We start from the raw sequence: 22,784 nt of genomic DNA, 5'->3' as shown, positions 1-22,784 counted from the left end.
AACATAGCTTATCAACTTTTTTTTAACCATCAAAGTAGACTTTTTTTGTTTTGCTTTTCGATTAAAGAAATTTGACTTAATAGCTGTTTTTAGGATTTGAAGCAATACAAGAAATACAATTTTCCAAAGAGTGAATGGTTACATTTCAATAAACGTTGCCAGTGATCCAATGACAAGTGAGAGAACAGCAAAAATTGATTCCTTGTCCTTTTAGTGTCATTCTGTTGAAGATTTTCTGTAACAATATTGCATCCAAATCTTGGTAAACCTAGTAAAATAAAAAGAAAGCCTTATATTATCTAAATAAAAACCTGTTTGACACTCATCAGTTCTGGCCAAAGTTATTAAGGCCTAAGGAGCCACATGTGCTTAGGAGCTGCAGGTAGCTGACCCCTGGGATAGGAGGCAGAGTGGAAGTCACTTGTGTTGTGGTAGAAATACTGGAGAAGAGTTAGCTACAAAAGGCAACAGGGCATTTATCATAATTGTATGATAGTTTAGGAAGAAGTGATGCAGCTGTTCCCTTTCAGGTTGACTGTTAAACTTGTATTTGTGGAATATGTAAGTATTAAAACAAGCTTTGACATTCTCTTCAGGTTCTGCAGAAGTCCTGCGTTTAAATAGCTGATTTGAGGCAAAGTGTAAAGGTCGGGGAGATATTTGCACAAAGTTATTGAAAATTTGAATTCCTCAAAATAAACATAGCAGTTGCTGCTATCACTTTCTTCTTTAAATCTTTTTAGTGGAGACAAGTTAATTGTGATTTGCAATGGAGAAGCTGTTCAACAGCTAAAAGTTCCCTTCGGGTAAACATAGTCTCTCTTACTGTATTTGTGTGTGTTTTGTTGCAGCAGTAATGGAGAAATGGAGCAACAGGCAGCTGCAGGACGCAGAAAGAGGAAGCAATCACAGGATCTCAGGAATTTTGATTGTCACTGGACCTGTATGAGGTAAGATGTGGTTGATGGCCAATATTAATATTTGTCTATTTGTGTTTTAGCATTTCTTAACTTGTAAGGCCTATTCCTTTCAACAAATACTACATTGGGTGGACATACTGCTCTTGGGCCTCGTAGGAAGAAGTGCTTTTGTGGCTAAGGAGTTAGGCTCAGGACTAAAGTGTGAATTGAGTTTAGTTTAGGATTAAGATTAAGCATGTAGCTACTGGTAATGAGTAAGTGTAAGTATTAGGCTATAGGGATGAATGGGAACTGAATGGAAGATAGAAAGACACAGTGTGTGTGTGTGTGTGTGTGTGTGTGTGTGTGTGTGTGTGTGTGTGTGTGTGTGTGTGTGTGTGCGTGCGTGCGTGCGTGCGTGTGTGTGTGTGTGTGTGTGTGTGTGTGTGTGTGTGTGTGTGTGTGTGTGGGTGTGTGTGTGCGTGGGTGTGTGTGTGTGTGTGTGTGCATGTGTGTGTGTATGTGGGTGCGTGTGTGTGTGTGTGTGTGTCCTTTATGTGTACAAAGTTAGGTCCCACCTTCAGACCTGCAGATTTACTTTTTCTTTTCCACTGAAATTATAAGTGGCATCTTACAACTAGAACACAAGCAAACAATATATTGAGCAGAGAAGCATTTGAAAGAAAAAAGATGCTAACTGTATGTTAGCAAAACAGATTCTACTGCTTTGCTTATTTTAAATGTGACCTCTTGAGATATTCAAGTGCAGCAATGTGATTGGATAGAACCTACACACCTGGAAACAAATATATATACATATTATGAGTCCTAATAATCAAAAGTTTATTCTCTGTCAGTTCTAAAGAAATTAAAAATTGCTGAGAAGAGAAAAAGTTACAGGCTGATGAGATGAAGTGGCACGTCAGCACCCCTGGGGTTTAGTGTACTGTAGTTTAACTGCCTTTAATTACTCCCAGTTCTCCTACACTTTTGGTGAACTTCTCAAAAGGTCCAATTAGAAGAGAAGGGAAGGTCACTGAGTAGAAATAGCCATCTAGTCGTTTCCACAGAGAAAATTCTGCAGAACATTCAGAACAAAGGCATTGGACCTGGCTGATTTTAAAGCTCATATTCAGCCGGAGTTGATATTGTCTTCAATAATAAGAAGCTTTGCTTCTGCTAAAAGCAGAAGCAAAGCTAGAACAGCAAAATGAACGTTCAATTTCCAATCACTTTGACAATCAGATAATAATTTATAGCTGAACTGTGACAAACACGTTTTCTTTAAGAATCACAGTCAGATAAAATGCTAATCTCAATCTCGTTGTAATCTGTTGATGACAATGACAAATAAATCTTATCTTATCTTAATTTGAAAAATTTTAATTTTCCTTTTTGCTCAATATTTAGGTCACATTTTTATTCTAAAGAGCTAAAGAGAAACATAAGGTGCTCAACACAGGACTTGATAGTCCTTTTATTCCAACCATTTTTTTTGGAAATGAATAGTGAACTCAATTTAGTGTTTTGGGGTTTAGTATTATTTTTTACTTTTGCGTAATTTTGCTAAGTTTTCTCCTCAGTTTCATTAGTTAAGTTGAAAGATGCTTAAATATTGAATGTGATAACATAACATTTGATAATTTACTTATGGTATTTCCAGAATGTGAAGTCAGCAACAAGTCATTTTAAAAATTCATTGCAACTGATTACAGTGTCATGAACTGTGACCCCAGTTCAGACCCAAGCAGCAAAATGACATTAATGACATGATTTATAAACTGGGAAGGTTTTCTTTCGTGTGTACAGTAGGGGCATTTTTAAACCCTCACTGTGTGTGGTTTTGATTGGGGATGAGGTTTCTAGTGCTCACCTGATTCTGTTTGCTTTGCACCAGCTTTTTGTGTCCCCAAACCTTTTAAACAAGTACCAACTACGGCTATGATGAACCGGTTTGATCTCAGTTCCAGCTGAGTGCTGGAATAGGTTTTGTTAGCAATTGGAATCAGACTCAAAGTTTTTCGAATGGCATGTTTTTAAATTCTAGAAATTAATTTTTGCTAAACCTAATTTCACACAAAAACCCCCAACAAAAAGTAGTACTAGAAAGTCAGACCTGTAATATAATAAAATAGCTCTCTGTCTCTAATCTTCCCACTTTTTATTTCTCACCCCTCACAGAGCTTAAGTTAGTTATTGTGTCACACAAAACCTCAGTTACAGCTGATATTTTCTGGTACATCTGTGAGTATAATTTTACACGCAGTTCCCAAACAGCTTTGGTCTTTTAATATGTTCAGATATTTTATTTCAAGTCTGCTGGTATTGATTAAAATTATGGTATATGCAAAACTTTGATGAACTTATTGTTTTAAAACAAATAAATTAAACTGGTTATATAAAACAATCCTTGCAGGTATACTGAATAATGTGAATAGTGTGATGTTGTAGTTAAGATATCTCCCCATGCCTTATCTCAATTACAAAAATTTTAATAATATAAACTGAGTGGGGATCAAACATTCACTGTCTGAGATGTTTACAGTGATAACATGGCACTGAGCTGGCTCTGTGGTCGAAGAAAACCAACTGGATATTTTATTTAACCAGTTAAAAATAAGCTTAAAAGGTCCAACTATAAGCAGGAATAAAATCCTCAAGGCTTTCTGTGCATCAAACCTGCGGAAACCTTTTGCACTGTGACTCAGGGGACTCATTTAAATTACAAGGACAAGGCATGACGAACCATAACACACATAATAATAATCATTGTGATATTACTAAAGACCAAAAAGTCTGTTTTTTCATCAGATAAAGAGACAAAAAGTCACTATGAACATATACGCTTTGTACAAATACACCTCCGTAAATTCTAATCGGCATTTACAGTACTTAAATCCTCACATTTTACCCAATTTTAAAAAATATAAATATAGTTTCCATTTACCAAAAACACATTTGATTTTATTTAGACATCTTTGTTTAATATAGAGTAACTTGGCAGCATCTGTTCTGTTTTTGTACACTTCAGGCTAGAATGAAATAATTTAAGGACCTTTGCATAGACTAGACCATTAATACATTAAAAATCCTAAACCTGGTAAACTGTATTAGAATTTTAAGCAAACACCATAAGCTCCTTAAAAGCAGTTTACATCATTCTCTTATTCCAATTGATTATTTGGAAGGAGGGCACTTTGCTGGGCCCCCATAAAACTAGAAGAACTGAAAAATTTGCAAAGACTGCCCATACCTGGGGCCGGCCAGGGCTTTCTGACACCCTCACAGATGAGCTCACAGTGTCAAATATTACTAAGCACATACTTTCAAAATTTCTTACCTTTGATACTTTATATCTGAATCAATAAGATGGATGTAAAGCAAACGTTGTTGAACATCTTGGTGATAAATTATCTGAAAGATATAAAAAAAACATTGCATGGGATAAAGCACACGCTCTCTAAGTCCCCAAGCGTCAGTGTGTTTTAGGCTCAGAGGGCATAAATATATGATTTTACATTATTTAGTTATGGATAAGCTTTTTGTTTGACAAGAACATCTTGCCCACCCACTGTGGCATGAGCTGAACCCAGAAATCAGGTCATCTCACCATCTTTGTGGAAATGCAAAGAAAAACAGCTCATGGATTTATTTATCTCTCAAACTTTTTAAACCCCTTTTTTTATGCCTACACATATTGCGCATACATATGCATACACACCATATTACGTAATAAATTTCACAACTGAAGGAATACAAAAGTATTTACACTGTAAATTATTCTTTAGTCTGCTATGCCCAGTAATAAAACCATAAAAAACACAGAATGTTTACCTCAAAGTATAGCTTGCTCATAATACTTTTCTACATTTTACTGCGCTACAGTTGTAATCATCTATCAGACATGCATATTGGTGCTATGGTGCTTAGTGTTACGGTACCGTCGGGAGTAAGTCTTTATAATGAGGCCCCCACGTTCTGAATATAAACCCTCAAACCTTCACAGAGGCTGGCCCCTCTGCCAGAAGTGCTAGCTAACAGAAATTAATAATGTCATCTGAATGTGTCTGTAGGATTAAGGCGAGCTGAAATATGCGTTAGATGCATGCACGGTGTCTGATCTGCAATGATAAAGCAATAAGTGAAAAGGAAAAGATGTACATTTTTTTACTTGTATTGTGGAGGTAAATTAAAAGGCTTCTGTTTGATTAGATGATACAAGAGCAAACAATTTTAAACTGTAAAAAAAAAATCCAGAGGCACTTGAATGAAGAAAAGGTAAACTATTTAGAAAAATATTGCAAGATATGTGAACGGGTCTTTTGAGTGATTTAGTTTCCATCTGTAATTTTCCTATTTCCTGTTTGTCATATTTTCCATATTTTATGCTTGGAAGCAATGCTTTGCAACTTATTGCAGACACATATGCCGATAATACAATATGTCTTTTTCTTGTTCCACAATTCCACACCTAACTCAGCTCTTTTTGCATTTCATTTCACTATAATACCATAAATCAGTTCTTTCTTTTTGAAATCATAGCTAAAAGATTTTTTGCATCTAATAGCCAAAAAGCTTTGATTTGGGTAGGTAACAGAGATCCAGAGGGAGGGTTTTTTCCTGCATCATCCTACAGTCAGAACAAAGGATATGCACATGCTGAAAATCATGCAAATACATGCAAATTGCCGGGGGCGAGAAATAGCGGTGTGTGTGGTAGGAAGGGAGTTTGTACAAGCAACGAGGAATGCAAAGGACTTGGTACACAGCACATGCTTAGAGACTTTTTTTCTCAAAAATATACATAACTTCAAAGATAAAGATGTTGGACTTGAATATAATTCTGCATCTCTCCTGGAGACGACTGCCTCCACTTGAATGCCGGTTAGATCTGTTTACCCACAATGCTCGTGGAATGTGGATCTCGGCATGTCTGTTTTCTTTATTTATTCTTTGCTAAGAATTAAATTCTATTTATTATGATGCAAGAAACTGCACACCATTCAGAGAAGACTCTAAAATGCAGTGAATGCAAATGTGACAGACAATGCCTGCGAACAGCACCCAGTTAAGAAGTGTGTGCATATGCGTTGGGATGATGCAATATTTTGATGGCGCCGCCCCAGACGAACACCGAGCTGATATTAGTGACATGCGCTAATGACAGTCACAGCTCAACTTTATCATGCCAGACATTTTCATGAGGTTACCGCAATGATTAGGTAATGACAGCATAGGCCGCTTTCCTCTCATTCTAGAAAAGAATTATATGCTTGTTCCATAGTCCTTGATAGTTACTCTAGCTCAACCTATCAAAATTTAAAGCTCTCACAGGATTGCTACATCATTTCAGATTGACTCTTGTACATGGAATATAAAAGTCACTTTATGTTTTAGACTGAATATCAAAAGGTAGCTTGCAGATTATTTTAAATAGGTCTGGGGTAAAGCATTTATTACTGTTTTTCCTTACAAATTCACGCAGTGTTGCTAAGCCTATTTTGAGATAAAAAATATCAAATTACTGAGAAAAAAACAAAGTATATATTCTTCACAGAAAATTAATTCAAGCGTTGAGACAACCAGCTAATATCAATGTGCATGCTGGTTGCCAATATAACACCCAGAGAGTCTCAACGTCTTGCAGGAATCTGTGATTTGTATTAGACTGCATACAAAAAAGAAATAAATCACATTTAAATAAACACCGCCCACCAACCTCTTTCCGTGGCACTTAAACACACAAGCTCACACACACACACACACACACCCACACACACACACACACAGAGGCAAGAGAGACCTGCAGACACAATGTGGTAGAGGAGAAAAGAGGGGGAAGGCGCACACAGACAGACGCTCACAATTGTGCATAATAATGTTAGCATTCCTGCATGTCTAATGCAGGGGATATTTAGACAGACACTAGCTGGTCTGCTGTCTTTCTGCACGATGGGGGTGTGTAGGCGTGTGCGTGCGTGTCAGTGTAGGTCTAAGACCAGAGCATAATGATGTATTAATTGTGGGATGAATTCAGTCCGGGTGTTCAAGGCTCCTTGTTGAGGTTACTAATAGGCATTCGATGTGATTGTTAATCTTCGTGGAAGCTCACATTTTACTTTTTTGTATGTTTGTTTGCTAGTGCAGCATAACCTGAGTGGACCTGTCCACGACGCCATGTAAAAAAATATCTGCTTATTTTATCCTAATTATTTTTATAATCTGATGCTAAATGTGCAATATTTCCTCAGACCTGCACATTAAAATATCACATTTTGGAAGACTCAAGAAAATACCAAACAGATGAAAGAGCAATGGCAAAACTATCATTGCAAACTGTTGTATTCACACACAATTAACAGGGAGTGAATGTTTAAATCTGCTCAACACTAACTAAACCTCCACTTTTTTCCAAGGTCCTTCCGAATAGACATGTACAAACCTGGGGGGTGTGATGAGAATATGAAAATAGATTCTCCATAAAGGCAAACAAAGAGAGACAGACAGCATATATTCTGACAAGGACAGGCAAAAGATGAAGCTCATTTTTTCCTGGGCACCCAGTGGTGTCTGCATTGCAGATTGCTGAAATCCCCCCCGAATGCGTCCCTGGGCTTAAAGGGGGGTAGGTGTAGAGATGGGTGAATGAGGGGCTGGGTTTCGGCTATGTCTGCTGTGGTACACTTTTTTTTTTCTTCTCTCCTTCCCCCCTCCTAAATATGTTTTTTTTTCCTGTTTCCATCAAATGTCAAGTTAATTTCCTGGGTGCTATGAGGGATGTGTCCTACCCCCTCAGTACGTGTGGCACAGTGCAGGATTATGGTAGTGTGTTCTGCGTCTCGGTGTGTTTCTCGTGTGTTTTTGTGTCTCTTAAGTTTATGAAAGGATGAATGGAAGAAAAGATGAAGGGAGGGGGCTGTGACTGTGTTGGACTGGCATGTACCTATGTATGATTACGGTTGCAAAGAATATGATACAATTATTACTAGATGCATTTAGCGCTGTGGCCATGGCTATGTTGTTGCCCTCATTTGTGAATTGTTGTGCATGCGTTTTGGTGGTACAGTTCATCTGAATACCATGAAAGAGAAACAAAGCACACAACATACTCTGTTACCTATGATGCAGTTATATGTAAAAGAGCCAGAAGACCACTCTACCCAACAAAAGCAGTGAAGATTGAAGATGTTGGACAGAGTATTTTGTGCAAGCTGACAAAAGATTACCAAAGCTTATTTGAAACAAACCTATTTAACTTGCTGCTATATGTTTGTTCATATAAGCTGGTGGTGGATGTTGATGATTGGCACCATTGTGCATCCTTCCTTGAGAAGCAATATTTGATATTTTTATTTCCTGTGTTTGTTAATAATCCTTGTGTATGTTGTGCCTTGAACGTATTACCATGTAATAAAAATGACTTTATGATTTTGATGCTTTGTGGCTTTTTAGAAAAAAGGGCTTCTTGGATTTTTAGTATTGATGTATTTATTATCTGTCCATGCTTGACTGTAAGGATATATACCTTTGAATAGTCAATTCCAGTATATTTATGTGTTTTGATCTAAGCCATCTGATCATAGCTGTGAGTTTAGAGCTGTTGTACTGCTGGAAGACTAATTTTTACCAAAGTCTCGAGTCTTTTTCTTGCCTGTAACAGGTTTTAATAATGGATACCCTTTTAGTATTTAGTTTTACTTTCTGGGGTTGGAGTAAAACTCACACACACCATCATGCTGCTGCTACCTTTGACCATGAAAATTATGTATTCTGGATGATTTGCAGTGTTATTTTTACACAAGAAATAATGTTTTGGTCAAAACGCTAATGAAGGTTTGGCTATATATCTAAGGACTTCATCCTCAGTGTCAAATCTTTTCTTAGGCTGTAACAAGTTGCATTGTGAGATTGCCTTTCATTTTCCTCAGTCTATCTTACCATCAACTCTGGCCATGTGAAGAAAAGCATACCCACAACATGATGCTGACACTGCCATGTGTTTTTCTGGATAGTCCTGCTTTAAACTTCCACAACTTTTACCAATGTCCTGTCTGGGCTTCATGATGCAGTTTGTTCACTTACATTTATAGTGAGATTAAATAACAGACAGGAGGACTCTATTTACTAATTTCTTTTTCTTTTTCTTCTTTTTATATTATTTAATTTTGGACATTTTTATTTAGAGTTAACAGAGTAAAGGGATCTGAATATACACAGTAGGCTTTTCAAGTTTTACATGTGATTATGGTGAAAACCATTCCACCGCACAACTATGCACTGCTTTGTGTTGGTCTTGAGCTCATATAAAATCTCACTAAAACCTTTTGAAGTTTGAGGTTGTAACGAAACAAAAACAAAATTAATTCTTGAACAGGTTTTCCAGAGCTCTCTAGTTTGCTGCTGCATGTGAAAAATGTTGGAAGGTAAACAGCTTATTTTGTTTCCCAAAGTGTGAAGTGGGATTTTTGCAGAGAAATGGATTTGCATTTTGTCAGTCGTGCTTACGCTGATGTATGCTCCTGCCCCACAAATGTCACATCCCATAACCCAGAAAAATTATACCAGTCCCACCTAATTACGCATATTCATGCGGGTGTTTTGCATATAGCACTGATAGCATATGTCCGTTACAGACTGCAAAGCAGTCAGATGTGGATGAGTGAAAAGGCTTTCAATCCACTCATTCAGAATGTCTGCCACTACCGCAGCTGGATACTATTATTATTTGAGATCATTATTGAAAGAAAGCTTTGTGTTGTTTCTTACAGTCAGTCGTATTTTCACTGCCTGCAGCATTTTAAACTCAATTGGAAAATTTTAATAAATAAGTCAACCTTGTCCTATATTATAAAGGTCATTCTTGAAAATAGATCAGATTTAGCAGATTATCTTGCTTTGACATTCATATCACATCTTCTGTGTTTCCCCTTTGCTTTTGCTGAATCTGTATGCCTTTTTATCCAACTTCTATGGCAAATGGGATTTCCTTGGTTACTGGAGATGAATATGTAAATGAGAGGGATGGCCAGCTACTAGAAACAGTTATGACTGAACAGGCGGAGAGAGCTGGATGAGTCTCACGTCAGGATCATTGCAGTTACTCACAGGACAGACATTATCAACCTTTGGCCTATCTGTGATGAAGATAGGAAGGTCCACAATTCCGGAAAAACTGCAGTTGTTTCCGCCCGGTTTTCCAAATACGCTTAATAATGCAGCCATTGTCCTGACAGCTCTCATTAGGGGACGAATCAGAGAGGTGGTCACAAGAAAAAGTGAGGAACGTGAGTGGGGGAGCAAGAAAAAATGAGAGGGTAAAAATGAAAAGGAAAGATTTTCTTGGAAGAGTGTCTGAGCAAGTAGGAATTTGTGAGAAAGAGAAGGAAGAGTAGGTGGATGAGCAGAAGAAACGAGTGGTACAGCAAAACAGCAAAAGGTGCTTTTTTTGTCACTCCTCAATTGTATCTTTTTTTCTACTTCCTTGTCTTCCATTAAATTTCCCTGTCTTAAATGTTTCCCCCCAATCTGTTTCTGTCATCCCTACATTGATGATTCTGCCTTTTACCAACCTGCCACCCATTTAATTTTCCCCATCCACTTGCCCTTTGTTCCCTGCTTTCTTTGCATCAAGAATGTTTTACCTGTCATACCACATTCGTATCACATTTCCTATCCATTGCCAGACAGAAAGAAGAAGAAAAGATGATACAACAAATGAATGGGAGAAGAAGAGAAAAGAAAGGAGGAAAAACAAAAAGGAAAGATCACGCTGCTTATTGGCCTAATAAACTTGGCCAGAAGATGCTCACAACAGAATGAAATTTGCTCTCGTTAGTTGTACCAGTCAATTAGCAAAGAGCACACAGTGGCACGCTATCATTGCTGCATGGCTACTGGGGGTTTTCACGGCCCAAATGAGAGACCAAAGGATTTTTTTTTCCCATCCTGGATTCTCAGTGGCTACAACGGTTTTATTTCATTTCTCAGTGTACAGGAACGCAAGTCAGAATTTGCATTTATGCTGCAATTCTCTCCTCATTGACTAAAATTACCCAGGTTTGGACACAATGAAAAGACCTGGCCTGGACTTGTATACATATCTGAAACTGTGTGAAAAGGAACAGAGAGAGAGAGCCACAGATAATCTCCAAAATTTAGTCCCCAGCTGATGTACCTAAAAGAAAAACTATGCAGTGATACCACACAGCACCCACTAGGAGTGGGCTCTGCCAGAAGGAAATCAGCCATCACAATGTATCTGTGAGTGACACTGACAATTGCATACGAAATTGTCACTCAGGTTCTATCAGCATATCATACAGCAAGCTGGCTGAAATTCCTTCGCCCTCTTCCCCTCCGTGTTTTCTTCCTTCTCTTTCTGTCATCCGGAGGAATAGCTTCAGATAATAGCAGCAATCTGTATTGTGAGAAAAGGCCAGGAGTATTTCTGCCTTAGCACAGACTCAAACCACTACTCTTCTGCTGAGGAACTTTGCTATGATGCCAGTTTGGAGCTGAAAATGTGGAAACAATAGGAAATGAAGAAGCTTGTGGGGAAGAAAAAAAGTGTATTAAGTTTTTGTGTGTTTGTGTGTGTTTGCATAGACGAGGCCTACTAAGAGAAACATGATTTCAATGTTTGGTTTCAGAGGGTCTCTTGTTGTTCATAGGCAAAAACAGCAGAAAGCCGTGGCAGTTACACAGTAAAGATTGCAGCATTGGGAGGCTTTTAAAGTGGGCAGCATGGCTCACTTCCCAGGGCAGCACAGTTTTGGGGACGCACTGTGAGCACAAAACTGTCTTGTGTTTTCTACCGGACAGACAGACAGACATTTCATACATTTTGAACAAGGTAATTAATGTATGAGTGGCTTGGATAAGAAATGAGAATAAAAAAGTTTACAGTTTAACTTGGTTTACATATAGTTGTAGAGCATAATTTTAGAACATAGGTTCCACTAAAAGACATCAGTAGTTCAGTAAAGTATTGTCTCATGGCATTACCAATGGACGTAAAATATGCAGAAGCTAAAAGTTGGCGCAAAAAGGGCCAAAACGGTCTCTTACGGTCTTTAAACTGGTCTACACAATGTTATGTTGAATATGCTGCTGAACACTATCTCATAAGTGTCTCAAGTTATTAATCTGCGCAAACTGTTAGCAATGTATAAGAGGTCACAGGTAGGAATAGGCAATATTGCATCTATGTCATCCGTCTAAATAAAATAAGTGTAAATGGAAATACATGGAAAGGCATGTGTGAAGAGTATGATCCAAGAAATAGCATCATAAAATACATAGTTAATATATTCTGTATTCAAATGCATTCTGTCGTTTTAGTTGTGCAGAGGACATTTGGTTCTATGTCTTCCCTCTGAGAGCTTCAATATGAGCAGCAGTAAATGAAAGTGATGAAGAGAGACACCATAAAGATTGAGAGAAAATGCAACTTTAAAGACTCTGAAACACTACATCTCATAGATATGTAGTGCCTGCACGATCCAGGCATGGATATTGATTATGTTTTGTGTAATAAGAGAAAATGGTTGCAAAACATTAGCAGTGTCATATTTTCATAGACATTGATCCCTTTTGGATATCATATAGAAACCCCACAAATGATTAAGAACAAACAGCTTGAATCCTTGTAAAACCCTGTCTGCACTTATCTTCATAATTATGCACATTTCCCCATGCTCCATCTTTGCAGGGGGGGTCAGAGCATCTTCTTTCCGCTTTATATCTTATTCCTTCAACATGTGTTTTATATCACTGCTGGGTCCCTGTGTACAGGTAGTCATGCTGGTGACATTTGTGTCCAAGCAGAGGCTGATGGCATGGCCTTTATCACCCCTTGCTGGTTCTCCCCTTATCCAAAGAACCCCTGCCACCAAGTTCTCTTCATGTGTACGTTTTGCATTTGTATGTGGGCATCCGCAAGCTTTAGGATCATCTTACTGGTCATGCCTAAATTTTCATTCTTTACTCTGGCCTGTGTTCACGCAAGGGGATGTAGTAAGTTTGAAGAGGCTTTCTTTGTAAAAAGCAAGGTGAGCAAATACAACCCCTCTGCTTGCTGGGTGACAGGGAGGAGAAGTGGGTGCAAACATGAGCTAATGTGAATGATAATAGCTCACTTAGATATTATTTAAATATGATGTTGTCTTTGAAAAAGCAACTTAGTGAAGAATAAATAAAACAACCTCTTTTGAAAATGGTCAAATCAGATTGTGATGCACATTTATCTGTTATGATTACTGGTTTTAATGATTACTATGACCAAATGTTTGACATCACACTCTGTGAGTAAGGCTATTTTAGTTTTTTCCCCCTTCATCTTAACAATAAGAGCCTAAATATATTGTGCTTTGAACTAAAATAACCCCCAGAAACATTACATTGACACAACAGTCTGAAATGTGTTTATATGGAGCTGCTTACACTACACTGAAATGTAACTTTTATCACATTAATTCAAAGGTTTTAATAGAGAATATAATGCTTTAATACACATTAGAAAACCCAAGATATTATTTTATGCCTTTGTAATCTTCTAAAATATTTCTATATTATTATTGACAAATTGAAGAGAAATATAATACAAAACCAAACAAACAAATTCATCACCTTACTGCTGCTCTTCTCTAACAAACAGACACACATGTGCAAATCCACAGAAATACTCAGCGTCCCTGCAGCCATGGGAATGGAGAATGCTGAGGTTCAAGGTCATTTCAAGTATTTTGCACCCCGGGGCGCTCCATTGTCAGTGCAGCACATCCTTCAGCTCACCCATGTTCTTGAATTTGCAAACAAGACATTGTGGGCAGACATTCATTCCAAACACAGCATTTAAAAGAGCACACATCTGACAGGAAAGTGCCCATCTGGTTTGAAAATGACACTACTTTCCTCCACTCAGATATACAAAACAAATACAAGTGTGAACGCAAGGCAGAGACATAATTATCTGTGTGTGTTTCGTGCCGCAGTTTGTCAGGGCAAAAAAGAATGGCAGGCATATGATTGTTGGTGTTACCACTGTTGGGCATCAACACATTACTTGCATATGGGGGTTTGTGTTTGGTGGCAAAAATGATACAGGCAAAGATTTTTAGACTGGAAAGAAGAGAGGTGGATGCTGCAGTGGGTTTGATTAGCCCCTTTGTTGGAGGTCCGGTAAGCTTCATTGGTTCCAGAGAATAGGTTCCTAATGAACCCAGCCAAGCCTGGACCAAACTTTGTGCTGAAGACAAACTAAGTTATGGTGGTCTGGCGGAGCGCTGGGGGTGAGCTGACTGATATACAACGCTTGGACATATGGTCCCCCCATCAGGGCCTCTCCAAGCCACTTTCACATGTCCAAAGTCTGTGTGTGAGAAAATTACAAAGGGAATACAAATAGAAGGAATATGTAGTTCACGATTATCTAATTTTCTTTGTTAATTCACAGAGAAGAGCAAAAAAACAGAGGAGAGAAAGAGGGGTTTTGGAGAGAATGTAGGGGATCGAGGGGATGCGAGTAAAGAGAAGCTGCTTGATGCTTACTGAAAGCGACAGAGGAGCGAGGGCTGCGGGCTTTGTCTTTACAGCTGACCCCAATACACAATCCATCCTGGCACGTCCTACAAGACATGGAGTAACTGAGTAAATCAGGCCAACTGGGCTTTGATTTGGCAATGACCTCACCACAACAGATGGATACCACAATTCTGGATTTAGGATGTGAAGGAGAAAGGGTTTACAGTCTTTGTGTACCCTCAGAATTTATGGCAAAGGCTTTTTATATTCCTTATGAAGAAGACACAACAAGCAACTTTGCATTTCGGTTCTGTGTGTATTCATCCAAATAATTGTGCTGGGAATCAAAGAGAGAGAAGGTGAAGGTGAGCCTGGCTGCAGTTGTAAGACAAATTGTTGAGATCATATTGGAAGTGTGGGGATGGATGTCCACAGTGTCCCACCAACAAGGCTCTCAGTAACTGAGCTGGCGCGAGGGAGAATGGGGCCACTACAGAGCCACACAGCAGGCTCAAACAACACTTATTCTACTGCCCAAACTGTCAGCCAGAACAACTTCATTGTGCCCAAAATTGGGGTTGAAAGCGGTTGAAAGCAAAGCAGAGGCTTGGTAAGGGGAAGTGGATGGGGTGGGGGTGCTTGGGAAGGTAGGGAGAAATGGAGAATGCAAAGCCCGAGAGGGAGATTCAAGTAAGGTGGTCTGTAGGAAATAGGGTGACTGGGAAAGGGAAGCTCCAGAGAACGTGCAGTCACTGGGGTTGAATAGTTTGGGGATGTGAGTTCATGTCACTAAGGAGAAATCCCACTCTAGAGGCACACAGCCAGAAGCAAGGTAACAGTAAGAACTACAAATGCATTAAAATGCATTCTGGTGCAAAGTGTGGTTTACACATAAAGGATGTTTCAGAACATTTTATTTTAGGATAAGCTTAGTGTATGGGGAATTGATGCAATGGCAATTAATGCCTTTTGAAACTATATTTGTATTCTGTTCCTTTACAACTTCAAACTCGACTCATGTTATTTGTATTGTATGTGATAGAGCAACACACAAAACTCCATAATTATGTAGTAAAAGGGAAAGTATAAATAATTAAAAAACTGTTTTGTTCTGAAAAGTATTGCTTTCATTTTTATTCAGACTCCTTTTTTTCTGGTAAATAAAATGCAGTTCAACCAGCTCCCTACATGTGTCATTTAATTAATTCAAACAGCCTGTGTATAGTTTAATACAAGATTTTAGAAAACTAATGTTTTCTAATGTTTTAGAAAACATTAGTGAACAAACAGCATCATGAAGTCCAAGAAAGCTATGGAAAAGTTTTTAGCACAGTGATGTTCTAAAATAATATTAATGTATGAAGCTTTTCAGAGAAGTGTTAGTTTAATCATCTAAAAACAGAGTCTGGCACAACTGGAAACATAGCAAAATATGTTTGTCCATTTGAACTGACAGACCAGGCGAAACATCATTAATCAGATACACTGTGCATGGTATCTCTGGAGGAGCTGCAGAGATCAACAACTCAGGTGGAAGATTATGTTGGATGAACAACTGTTAGTTCTCCACTCCATGAATCTGAAATTTAAGGAAGGGTGTCAAGAAGAAAGCCACTGTGGATATAAAGGCACACATTTTCAACAAGTGGTCACAGCAAACATGTGAGGGTAGGTGCATTAGTTAGATGACATCAAATTTGCCCCTTTTTGTCTATATTTTAAAATATTTTGTGTAGAGAGAAAGTACCACATGCCACTACATCTTTTAACATCTTAAAACATGGTAGTGGCAGCTTGGTGCATTAGGAATGATATTATCCCCGGGGATGGAAAAGCTGATCAGAGTTGATGGGAATAGAAACAAGAAAATGTTACAGGGACATCCATCAGGGGCTTCAAAAGACTTTAGACTTCCAGTACAACAGGGACTACAATGGAATGGTTTAGATCAAAACATATCTGAATTTTACAACAGACTCACCTAAGTCCCTACTTCAATTACACTGAGAATATTTCTACTTCTGCTTTATATTCATGCATTACATTGTATTGGTCAATCATGTACAATTACAATAAAATAGTGAAGTTTGTGGTTCGATTGTGAAAGGAAATTTGAAAGGAGCTATGAACACTTTCACACTGAACTGTGTACAGTTCAAAATTGTATGAAATAAATAAAACTTTTCTGCACTACACAAAAACACAGACTACCACAAAGCATTAGATGTGTCCCTGGAGACGTGCAGAGGACCCCAGCAGGGACTCCAGCCACAACCTTTGAGCTAGAATCTGTTTACAGTACAACAGAAAGCTCCTTTAGAGTGACTTTAAACCAGTTTAAATCAGTCCAAACAGTGATTCGTGTCACCTTTCTTCTCTTTGTCTCTTCGCCTTTTTATTTCTGGCTGTTTCAAATTCATCTTTGTGCCCTCTGTGACGATTGCAAAAGGATGAAGGAGTTTACTTAGTCACAGTGAATTTAGGGAGATGAGGAAAGCCTCTAATTCTGCATTGGGGGGGCAAAGGTGTGCACGTGTCATTGTAGTTTCTGCATGTGTGTGTGTGGGGAGGGGGACAGAATTGTCAAAATGCACCCACACTCCTCACACACACACACTTACACCAACCTTGTTTGATCCAGAGCTAGCCCTGCAGCTCCCAGAGACTCAACAAAAGGCCTCCTCTATCCATTGTGCAAGCCGTGTGTTTCCCAGGAGAACCCAGGCTCAGTGAGAGCAGGGCCCCAGATCGTTTTCGCCTGACATGGATGTTTATTCGCTCCATGGTCCAGCAGAACACCCTCAAAAGGACTGGCCTGGGCATTTTGACGTGCATGACATATAGTTTTTCAAGAAGCGTAGAGGAGATGGAGGGTGCGAGGGAAGGGGGGAAGAAAAGAGGGAGAGTGAATGTCTTGACAGATGAACAGACAGTTGAGGCAGAGGGAGAGCAGGCCTGTCTGTGAAGGTGTTCTCAGTGCACTCATATGAAAAAGAATATTCAGGGTGTTCTTCACCATTTTATTTGCTTCTTGTCTTTACACTAGTCAGCTTTCTTGTCAACCTTGTTCATAAATGTAAAACTCTCCCCAGTGGGTGGGTAGAGAGTTCTTCCTGATCTTGACAAGCCCTCCTATCGCTGACTGCATACTAATTTTCTTCCAGAACCACTGAGCCAGTGCAAAACAAACACTAACTGCCAGTGCTACTGTTCAGTGCTTCAGAAACAGAGTTTCAGGAGCTAAACAGTGATTATACAAACAGTCTTCAGTTTAAATGGAAGCTTTTGTAGCTGGCTTGTTGGTGTCTGTGGAGATCTGATATGTTTCCAGGATAAAGACCAGAGTTCATTCACCAGTGAATTAAAAGTCCTGCAAATCTTCAGTTTAAGCTCAACAGACAATAACTGGTTTTCAATCATATTCAATCATGTTCAATCTTAGAACATATAGAACACCCTCAGATATACCCATTTCTCTTGCTGACTCTTTCACCAATGTGAAATGTTTTATGCTGTCTCCCCGCATACTTAAAGTTCCCTGACATATCTCAAGGTTTCCTTGAGACTAGGAGTGCCTGCAGGGTTGGCTGTGAATCTCAGAAGAGCTCCAGAAGCTGGGAGTTGAAAACAAACATAGGATAGGTCGATACCATCTAATCTGTTGAACATCATTATCGTCTAAGATATCACTATACTCCCTTCCATACCTGCAGAAGCCCAGCCTCCAAGCCTCACTCTCCCTCTTTCTCTTCTCTCTTTGAGGTAAAAGCTTAAGTGTTGAAGCTGAAAATGAATGTAGGCCATTGTTGGGTTGCAACTGGACTCTACAGAGTGTTGTTTGATCCCATGTTGAGCCAGAAAAGGCTTTTTCTTTTTCTTTTTTGCTTGAACTGCCACATCAGCTGTAAGGGTCCTTCAGCAGGAGACCATGTTTGCAGACTCTGTTTGTCTCCATCCTTGATTTTATTCTAGTGCTATCCACTTTATTTTTTTAGGTTAGTCTAAAACCTAAAAACTCAAGTCCAAGTGGAGATTTAACTAAACTTGTGATCTGTGACTTGAGTTGGATAAATAATTTGTATCTTGTGTAACCAAGAGTTGAAGCAAACCATGTTGTAAGATACAGACCATAGTTGTGCTTGCAAGATGTATTTTTTGTATTTTTTTTCCATGTAAAATGGAGTGTTTGGTTTATTTGTCAGGAAAGGTTATGGAAAACAGGATGTTAGTGGCTCACAATCTGCTCTTGCTAGCAGCAGCTTCATGATAGTGAGCTCTGGCATCATCAAAGTTATGTTATTGTTAGCACTTTTTTTGCGTTGAGCTAATTCAGTACAAAAAAAACATATTTCCTGTTGAGTTTATCTTCTCCCATTTCTCTTTAACATGATTCCAAACTTTAGTCATTTTTCTTTTTCTCTCTATTATTCTCTAGTCTGTATTTTCTTCATAAGACCTATAAGGATAATTTGTACTTTTTGAACTTTGATTTTGGCACGTTATTGTTAGCAATAGAGCCGTAAACCATAGAAGGAAGAAGTCATATCACAGTGCTGTGTAACAATAGGTTTGGTTTGGCTGTGAACAACTATTAATAAGTGTCAATAGCACTTGTTAATAAAACTGGTCATTTTAATCAAAAATAGGAATGGAGTGAACTTTTTAAGTTATTTAAAAACAATATTGACAATGATATGTTACTGTTTTTTAAGGGTTGGATGAAAATTATCCTGGTGGAAAGAACATCAGGCAGGCTAATACAGCTGGAAGTCATTTTAATGTAAACTGAAGGATATTGCACAACCATAGTTATTATATCCTGTGAAAGATTGCTACTGCTGAACAGAAGCCATGTGAGATAAAAGAAGCATAGTCAAATACTTTTTTGAGGATTTTCTTCAATCAAGTAATTTGAATCACTTGATGAAATGATTCACTTCTTGTTTGTATTAATTTTTGCACTTGATGTTCTAGCACTTCAGTCAGGCAATTGTGTGATTACTTTCATAACTTGAACCTCTAGAATAGCATAAAAAGAACAGAAAATACTCTACAATTCTGTAATTGTGAACCTTTCAAAATTGATTTCTTCACGCAAAATACCATTAATAGAGCTATTGCTGTTTCCCTGTTTACCCAATGCAATTTTATGATTTACATTACAAGACACAACAATGGGGCAGCATTGTCCAGTGGAGTCTTGGGTCTAAATGGCCGTTTTGGTCTAATTTTGAATTTACCCTTATATTTTCACCATAAAAAGTATTTACCTTACCTTGTTTGGTATCATTATTTTCAGAACATCCTAAACTTTGTGATTTTACAGTGTTTGTTTCATTTTGACAAAATTTATTATCACATTGGAGCAAAAAACACACACAGAAACATGACGTCATGCCCGCCACAGGGCGGGCGTCGACCTTAAAAGGTTAAGTAACATGGTGTTTTGATACTGCAATCACAATTTATGATCTGTTTGCTGTTCATTTGCAGACAATTCACATGTAAATAACCATTTCACATTATACAGGCTTTCTTTGTATTTCAGCTCTCGAGGAAAGAGTTGAAAGAGAAGGCTGTTTTTTTTTTTTATTGTATGTATTTCTTTTTTTTTGGCAGGGGGATTTGGGCACGCACGCATCCACACTCCCGTATGCTCACATCTGTGCCCTCAACCCATTTCAGACAAGAGAAACTGTACCTTCATTTGCATAAGAATAATTGACACTTCAAATTAGCCCTCCAATCAAAGAGGATTATTTTTCTCAGCATATGTGCAGGCAGTGAGTGCTGCCATGCTGGAGAATATGAAAGGGAGGGAACAGAGTGTAGGGAAGAAAGAGGGGGCACGTCATAGAAGATTAACCCTTTGATTTCCACAGAAGATCTAAAAGAGGTTGGTGCCTTTTACTGAAAATATAGATTCATGTGTAGTAATAAAACCAACGTTTTGTATGGAAAAAGAAAAAATTATTTGCTTCCTAAATTAAAAAAATATGTATCATAGTTTAGAATCATTATTTTTATTATTATTGTATTTACCTTTGAACTCTATGACTACATTCATTGTGTCATTTGTAAGTTTGCAAACATGTCACCTAAATAGATGTGCACAAATTGGGTAGTTGTCCATAAGAAACCACCAAAGTGAATTCTTTGTTGAATTACTAAAAATTTCTACTGAAAAAAAAAAACTGTTCAGGATTAAACACAATCCTGAGGCTAAAACAATTACCTACAACTACACTGCTTTTACCTGATGTACTCTACCTCTATGTTTGTTTGTCTTCAGCTCCTCTTGCTGTAGCATGCTTTTATTTTGGCTGTATCTGGCACTTCACTCTTTCATCATGTGTCAGATTATAATCTATCTAATTTCAGAGCAAGGAAGAGTCATGTTCTGATGCATGTTTTCCACGGCATCACGTCTGACAACATGGGAGCTGTTTTAAGGACGCGCCAGTATTCAGGGAAAAGGAGAAACTGGGATACATTTTGGGGGAAGGGGGCAAAAAGAAGGGGGCAGAGGGTTTGGGGGTAGGTGGGGGGGAAAGCCTTGGCGCCAGCCCCTCTGAAGCACTCAGCATCCCCCCGCTTCTGGGATGGCGGATGTGTCTAAGTGTATCCATGACAACCTTACTGCATGCAGGGATACACCACGGCAACATGGCCAAGGAAAGTTGATGTAGGTCCGCCTGTGTATGTGTGTAGACACTGAGGAGAGCATATATCTTGATGATATTAATATTGCTTTTGTGTGGCTGAGGTTACATATATATGTGTTTGACTTCTTTACTTTTCCATATTACTGACCTGTCCGCTGTGTTTATAGAGAAAGCTTTCCTAATTGTCAGACATCATCTTAATAATGATAATATTTTATATTTGATAGTGTCACAGACACAAAGAGAAGCACCTTAGTATTTACTCAGGTAAAAAGTAATTTTCTCACCACTCTCCTAAGACTGGTGGGTTACAAAAGAACAGCCCAATCTGGGTTATTTTACTAACCCAGTCTTGGGTCAAATACAAACCTGGGTTATTTCTTTATTTTTTTAACAATAAATATGTGTTAAAGTAATGTCTAATGGAAGGGTCATCAAAGGGCTTGTTGAAAATGGTGTGCAGGAGGATGGTGCCAATTTCCAGGGCTTGTTAGGTGACAAACAAGGTGGAACCAGAACAGAGAAGCATGCAAGCACACCTAAGGTTGAGCAAAAAAGAAATTCATATTCAAATTTAAAGTGCTTTATAACTTGTGAATATGAAGTAAAATATATTTAGTTTTCTACAACCTGATAGATATTAACGTTTATCAGCAAATTTGTAACATAAACATTTTTTAACATATGACATTGCATAATGCTGAATGAATTTAAAGCATTGCGAGGGCACAGGTTCTGACTGGAGTGTGTGCCTTAAAAATTTTAAAATGAGTGTAAATGGCAAGACTTTCATTATAATTATCTTTTTATATTTTCATTATTATGTGACCAGTTTCATAACATTGGCTTCTGATAATGCAACAACATTTAGAAGATGTATTCTTTGAGATTGTTTTATCACAATTAATCCATCAAAAGTGCATATTTTGTTCCCGCCCATAAATTATGCTACATGCAATTTACCACGTGACCATCCTTTTTTATTTTTTGGTTGGGGTTCAGAGTTCAGATGGGGTTTGAGTAGCTAGGTGAGGCGACATAACGATGAGGCACCCGCTTACACCACAGATTTGATTACAATTTTTGACCCAATGTTTAGTTGAGGAAATGATCCAACAGTTTGTACAGCACAATAAACATGCATTTACTGAGACATGCAGTCATGCAAAGTCTTGGCTGTTCTCACTCCTGCAAAGCGGAAGAAGTTGTCTAAGCACGATCCCGTTTGGGATGTGCTGGCTTGACCCACTGAAAGTAACCACAAAAGGAAGCTCTGATAAGTTTTTATTTGTGCCACCGAGTGAGCAAGAGAGCGAAAAAACAGAGGGATGAAGTTGTTTCATGAGACTTGGGCTATATGCTGTTTGTACATTTTAAATCATGCACTTCTACACAGACACACACACACATTCACACATGGATGGATCGAACCAAACTGGGATCCTGTGGGAGTATATTTTTAACCCTCACCACCTGACTATTTTCTGAAGGGTTAAAGGGCTGGATGGTGAATCCAGTAAATAATTCACAATAGTTGAAACTCTTTCAGTGTAACCTCAGAATAAACGAGGGAGGGAGACCTGAGAGACCATGCGGTGGCACACCATACTCCAGCTTAATCCGATTTACTGCTTTTATTTAGCTGTGAGAGGAAGATTCCTTGTTATTTATCAATTCTTGGGTCATGAAACATGTTAAC

At 38.3% G+C, this 22,784-nt stretch overlaps 1 long non-coding RNA gene across 1 annotated transcript in view; it reads left to right on the top strand.

Annotated features, from left to right (window-relative positions):
- The window catches only part of LOC111610306, a 42,460-nt gene that overhangs the window by 14,449 nt on the left and 5,227 nt on the right, over window positions 1-22,784 (top strand). Inside the window, exon 2 of the long non-coding RNA XR_002753580.1 lies at window positions 852-950. This is a non-coding gene — a long non-coding RNA (uncharacterized LOC111610306). The remainder of the gene's footprint in view (window positions 1-851; window positions 951-22,784) is intronic.

This window comes from Xiphophorus maculatus, chromosome 12, assembly GCF_002775205.1.
Source record: "Xiphophorus maculatus strain JP 163 A chromosome 12, X_maculatus-5.0-male, whole genome shotgun sequence".
In the NCBI taxonomy this organism is placed as follows: Eukaryota; Metazoa; Chordata; class Actinopteri; order Cyprinodontiformes; family Poeciliidae; genus Xiphophorus; species Xiphophorus maculatus.
The sequence above is the reverse complement of the archived record's forward strand: the minus strand, read 5'-3'. Positions and strand labels throughout refer to the sequence as shown.